Raw genomic sequence first — 6,000 nt, 5'->3', positions numbered from 1 at the left:
GCCGCCCGCGCCCGCGCTGCCCCCGCGCCGCGGGGCCTGGGCCGGCCCGAAAGCGGCCGGGGCGCGATGCGGGCAGGACACCCTGAAACTGGGGGGTTTAAAGTTTTCTTCCGCGGCAGGAATAAACAGAAACTTTTCTCCTAAGGGGAGCTATTTTTTTTTTTTTTTTTTTTTTTTCCCCCCTTCTAGAGTACAAACTACAGGAGAAGAGGGAAATTTTCTCATTAAAGTTACATCCCTGCAGTTAGTTCAATTACTTGATATATGCAGAAGATGTTGTAAATTTAAAGATTTAAATAGCTTACAAAGATGCCGGAGGCTCCATCAGTTAATTTCCTTAATTTATGGATTTTTAGCTGAGCTTCTGAAATGAAAAGGAGAATGAGAACTAGGTCAGCAGAGAGATTTGCATCCAGAACAGACTAAAATTTGTTTTCCTTGACCATCCCATCAGCCCAGGTGTGATCCTTTGTGGGGGTCACTGTCCCACCCCTGCCCTCCAGGCTGGGACCCTCTGTGAGCACGGCACAGAGGGGCCGATTTTATTCTGAAGTAACCTCCGAGCACCAGCGTGTCCCCAGCCGGCTGCCTCACCTGATGGCCGTAGCCTAAGCGCTCTCATTTCCTCAGCACTCTGGTCAACAAGTGGATGCGGAGGGGACAAGCTCCACTGGGACGGTGACCTGCCGCGCAGCCCGAGTTTCACCAGCCTGTTTGTAGGGGTGCGGGCGGACTCTTTGGGATGACTTGGCATCATAATTTTTACTTCCTTTGTGAATTACTGGCTGCTAAGTGAAAAATAAATATGAGACTCTCGAACAGCAATCAGAGCTGCATAAAAATAGGATACTTCTGCGCTGAGGCACGCTGAAGAGGAAAGAGAAGACCTAAAAATACTGCACTTGTATGAAAAGTAGAAATGGTGATCTGACTCATCCCAACACATCTGTGACAGGCACTGTTTAATTGTGCTGCACGGAAATGGGATGCATGGTTAATAAAGATTCGGTTTGTTTGTTTGTTTGCTTGTAGATCAAAGCAGACACAGTAGCACTCGGGATGAAAAAACCTGCGCACGGTACGTAACTTGTGCGGGATTGTTTTTACTGTGTCTGAGAAAAGGACAATGGACTGGGAGCTTTGTGTTTTTTCTTGCCTCTATTAATGTTGAAGGTAATAAAGGTACGCGTTACAACTCTATATGCACGCTCTCATTTCTTTCTTCTCGCCCAAGTGTGCGAGTGCCTTTCTGTTGTTTTGTTTCAATATGTAAGAATATATACATATGAATCAATACTTAAAAGATTGATATAAACTAAACAGTTTTAGGAAGCAACATTGCAGTATGATTAGTGTTGGTGTTCATGATTTAACATTTCTTTTCCCACTAGATGAAGTTTCTAAGATTTGCAAGGTACGTGTCAAGGACGGGTATATAAATGGATTTTTATTTATTCACAACTCCAAGACTAATTGCTTCTCTTTGCCTGAAGGCCAAGAGATTGGTTTTAATATGACACTTCAAAAGTATTCATAGAACTACAGAGATACTAAGTGTCATTGTTTAAGAGAGAAATCTCGCTATGCTACTTGTGACCCTGAAAATAAAATCTTCCACTGTATTTTGAATCCTAGTGTTGTTTTTCAGAGTTTCACTTAAAGCTCTACTATCAAGAAGTGTACAAAGGAAAATATTAAATAGTATGTAGTGAACAAAAAAGAAGAAATACAGTTAGAATTGAAAATAACATATTTTCTCAACAATTCTATTATCCTCCCTATAAAGCAATGCAAAACTTGTGGCAGAAGATTCCTGAGCTCGGTTGCAAGATATTAGAATTAGAAATTATAAGTTGTAATTTATCATCAGTGTTTAAAAGTTCTTAACCAAATGCCCAGCATGTGTTTATTACAATCGAAGTACTTCAAAATATATTATTTGGATTTTTTTTTTTAACCAACACTTCTTTGTATTCTCTGCAGATGCTTAAAAATGGAATTGGACAGAACTGTTCAGTAATCTGTTTTTATACCTAATTATTCTATAGTTTATTATAATTTTTTTTTAAATAAATCGGTAAAATTTACACCTTTGTGTAAATTTTACCCATTTAAAGTGTGAAAGCGAAGTCCATAAGGAACTCCAGCTCCTTTTCTTTCTTTTTTTTTTTTTCCCCAAAAAATAATTGTGTGTATGTTACAGGACAGAATATTGCTAGATTGTGAAAATATGCTGATTTGAAGGAATATAAGTTTCCTATCAAAAAGATTGTCCAAATATATATATCTATTTTGAGATGTATGAAAGAATGTATCATAAATTGACAAACAACATCAACTCTTCTGCACCATGCTCTCTGAATTAGAGCAGGATAACTTCCAGTTGGTGTTGTTCTTGAGGGCCCTGTATGACTTTGTGGTAGTAGACCTCATCCTGCCCTAGTCCTTACTCTTTTCCTTACTTTGTGGGTTTTATCCTGAGGTTTAAAGCTGACTTCAGTACTTGTTATGTTACATGGTTAACTTGAGGCATTCTGGTGATGATACCAACATTTCCATCAACTACAATTAGTGCAGGGAGAAAACTGTGGAGTGCCTGGTCCTCACTGAAACTCACCATGTTCTACCAGGCATTTGAAGATAAAGCAGGAAGTAAGGGAGAAAATGGATCATTTCATTAAATGTTTAAAGCAGACAATTAAGGGGTGTTCCTTTAAAACAAAGGAATCAATGTCTGTATGTAGATTAATACTCCTCCCAGTCACAGTTAAGACACCACTGTAGCTTACATGAGCTTTTATCTTGGAAGAAAAGATTTGAGTAAATAATTGGGATTTCAAAAGCAGTTGCTGGACACCAGGTGCCCGCTCAGTCAGCAAAGGCTCCATGACTGTTGCTTTCAGTGGGTTTTCACAGCTGTGATGGGTTTGACTCTGTCTCCTGGGCCACAGAGGCACCGGGGACAGACACATCTGAATGCAGAGGTTGGTGACTGACCGTGGGTGCTGTGACTGCCACCATCGCTCCCGTCACTGGAAATGAGGGACAAGCAGAAGATGTGGAAAGCTGATGTTACATATGTGCTGAGCTTCCAGAAAGGTTTGTTCTTGTGAGGAACCTGAAAATATTAAGCATCTTGAAATCCCTGTGCTTGCTGCAGTCAGTTGACATATGAGGAATAATAAAAAGAAAGGACATCCCCCAGCTGAAGCAAGTTTTCAAGCCAGTTGCAGTGCCAGTCATTCTGGAACAGGAACTTGGCCCAGGGTTTGCTAATTAAGTCAAATAATTGTTTGTCATTTGTAGACAGATGAGAGGTTTCCTGAGAGCAGTAAGCATGACCACGCAAAGAACAAAATCTGATCATTAGGAAATAACCAAGTCTTTTCCCTTGAATGCTCTTCTATTCTTTTCAAGAAACAGCCTGCTGCTGAGTAAGTTTACAAACCATTACTTTATTGACTAAATACAGATGGACTGTTTTTAAAACTATCCATTATCCAGTGCCTAACTCGTGACAACAGTGTGATACAAAGAAATAATCTGTCCTGGAATGCCAAGATGAAATAGCTTGTCAGGAAATACAGTATAGGAAAGGTTTGTTTGTCTCTTCTGCTTCCAAATGTTATAAGCCAAAGATAGGTTCCAAAATGAAATTTACATAATCACGATGTCCCGTGTTAATGTTCAGCATGGTGTTTCAAGTTTCACACATTTTGTTAAGTGCTCTACCTCCTCTTCTTAAACAGGTTATAAGAATGAGGAGTGTTTTTTAACCTAAGTAACGTGTGTGGTGTTAGCTTTTAGCTGTTTATTAAATAAAGCTTATCCACATTGTATATGTCACAGAGAGGAGAAAACATTTTTATGGCTGAGTTTAATCCATTCATTGGTTTATTAGAGACACAACGTACTCTGAAGAATGCCACAAATCCACATGGTGTCCCTGAACGCTTGATTTTTGCATATGGATCGCTGACTTAGCTGAACGATGTATAAAATCCTGTGTAGCCAGGCAGCTCCCCACTGAATACACTTCTAAGGGAGGTTATATGCACTGCTTCTGCCAGCAAAGGTCTGGAATATGTTAAACTGCAAAAAAAAAATCACTTAACAGAATATAGAGAATGAAGAATAAAGCCATAATGGCTCTTTTGTAACAAATCATTTACACTTTTTAGGATCTTTGGGCACAGGCACCTCTAGAATCATAGGTGCATTGCTTATTTATGTAGCAGTATTTCAGCGTGCTTTTTCTTTGGCAAATACCAGACCAAAGGGGTTTGGATCATGCATGGCAGAGAGAGAACCTGAGAGAGCAGCAGCTCAGTAGAGTATCATGACAATGACATGAAAATGGAAGAAAAAGAAAATGGAGCAAATTCTTCCAGAACCTGAATTTAACAGCGCACAGAAATTGAATTAAGCACACCTTTATTTTGAAAAATGTCTAAATAATAGAAACAAATAGCAGAATTGAAAGGAGAAAACTAAAATAACATGATGAGGTACTGATGCTCATCTGTTGGATAAATGATTAGTGAATTGGAATTCGTGGTGAACTTGCAGAGTGAGACCCAATACGGAACAAAACTCATCACTGCTAACAGCAAGAAAGGGGAGCAGTAACGGTGTTGCGGCCGATGATTTCTGTGTGCTCGCCCCCGATGGTTCTCCCTGCCCACCTGTGACGCAGGCGGGCTCAGCTGGAGCGTTTCCAGCGCAGAACGTGCCCCTGCCACAGGGCTGATGCTGCTGAGGCTGTGCCTCGGCAGAGCCGAGCTGCAGCCGGGCTGCCATTGTTTCAGCACAAAGAAGAGGAGAGCTCTGAACCTGGCCAGCTGAGCGAGAGCCGATCCAAATCCTGCTATGCCAGAGACCCTTGGAAAGGAGGCAGTATGTCAGACATATGGTTGGAACATGCTGTGCTCCAGCCATCCTCGGCTAGCGTATGGTCTCCCGAGTACCGCTGCCAGCTGGGCTCTAATTTGCACTGGGCCTGAGAAGCAGGGACCTTCGCAGTCTCCCTGATGGTCTCTCCTCCTTTGCTTCACTGATTTCAGATATGCAGCTAGTCAGAGCTTTCCATTTTCCCTGTCTGGCATCCTTTCAGACAGACACAGAGGGATATCCTTCTTTACTTTAACAGTGTGTTTGGCTGAAAAAGCAGAGCCAGGTATTCTGTGAGAGTCAAATTTCAGCGTCCTGACTCTGTAGGATATTTTACATTCGTGGTGTCACAGCAGATGTCATGCAAGTATGTAAAGTTAATAAAACAAGCATCCCTAAAGCAACTGATACAGAAACAGCATTGCCGAGTAGTAGAAATTGTACTTATCTGTTCTAACCTGTGTCTTTGAGGATGCATATGCATGTTCATTTTCCATGGATTTGCACTCTTGACTTTGTAAACATTGTATTATTCCACATTCTGTCATGGATTTCTTCTCAGAAAAAAAGGAACAGAATGCTTGTTGGAATAAACTCCTTAAATATGAGGCATATTTCTCATCTTGAAGTGCATGTTGAATGGTGCACAGAGAAGAGAGTAATAAAATTCTTTGTTAAACCCTTGTTTAAACTTTAGTTCAAGTGTTTTATTACAATGTCACAGATTTTGCCAGTCTTCACTTTGAACGGTTATTGAAGGAAATAATTTGTATTTTTATATCCAACTTTTAGTTTGCAATTAGCCTCTGAGGTGTAGAACTTGTAGAAGTAAACAGATGAATTCAATACAACTTGCAATAAAAATTATTTGATACTACTAGCCCCAGCATAGTATCCTTCTTGAAGTGGTTTGTAGCAGCAATTACATTGTTCTGTCTTGTTAATGTTTGGAGCATTATGCTAAGCCTGCTTTATGCAAAGGGTCATTGTGCACGTTTAGTATTTTTGTGAATGCTATTCAGTTAAGCTTTCTGTTGTCAAGACATCCTCTTGGGAAAAAGGTGCACGTATATTTTCAGATGTGCTATTCTTTGGTGAATAAAGGCATTT

The sequence above is a fragment of the Onychostruthus taczanowskii genome, unplaced genomic scaffold (assembly GCF_017590055.1).
Source record: "Onychostruthus taczanowskii isolate IOZ18803 unplaced genomic scaffold, ASM1759005v1 scaffold127, whole genome shotgun sequence".
Lineage (NCBI taxonomy): Eukaryota > Metazoa > Chordata > Aves > Passeriformes > Passeridae > Onychostruthus > Onychostruthus taczanowskii.
The sequence above is the reverse complement of the archived record's forward strand: the minus strand, read 5'-3'. Positions refer to the sequence as shown.